Source organism: Acanthisitta chloris, unplaced genomic scaffold, assembly GCF_000695815.1.
Source record: "Acanthisitta chloris isolate BGI_N310 unplaced genomic scaffold, ASM69581v1 scaffold15256, whole genome shotgun sequence".
NCBI lineage: Eukaryota > Metazoa > Chordata > Aves > Passeriformes > Acanthisittidae > Acanthisitta > Acanthisitta chloris.
In genome coordinates, this window is record NW_008678823.1 from 5,580 (window position 1) to 5,817 (window position 238).

A 238-nucleotide genomic window follows, 5' to 3' on the forward strand; every position below is an offset into this window, starting at 1 on the left:
AGGAGGGGAGGCAGAAAGAGCAGCTACGGCCAAAGCCTCCCCCAAGGCTCCCCATCAAATGGGGGGGGAAGAAGTGGGTGCCCCCAGGACATGCCCCAGCACTTGGGGTGACCCCCGTACCCATCCTGCATCCCCCCAAGAAGTCAGCAGGCACCACTGGGAGCAGCAAGAGTTTTACTGGGGGGTGGTGTGCAAGGCTGCTGCCCTCCCACAGGGCGATGGGCAGAACCCACCACCC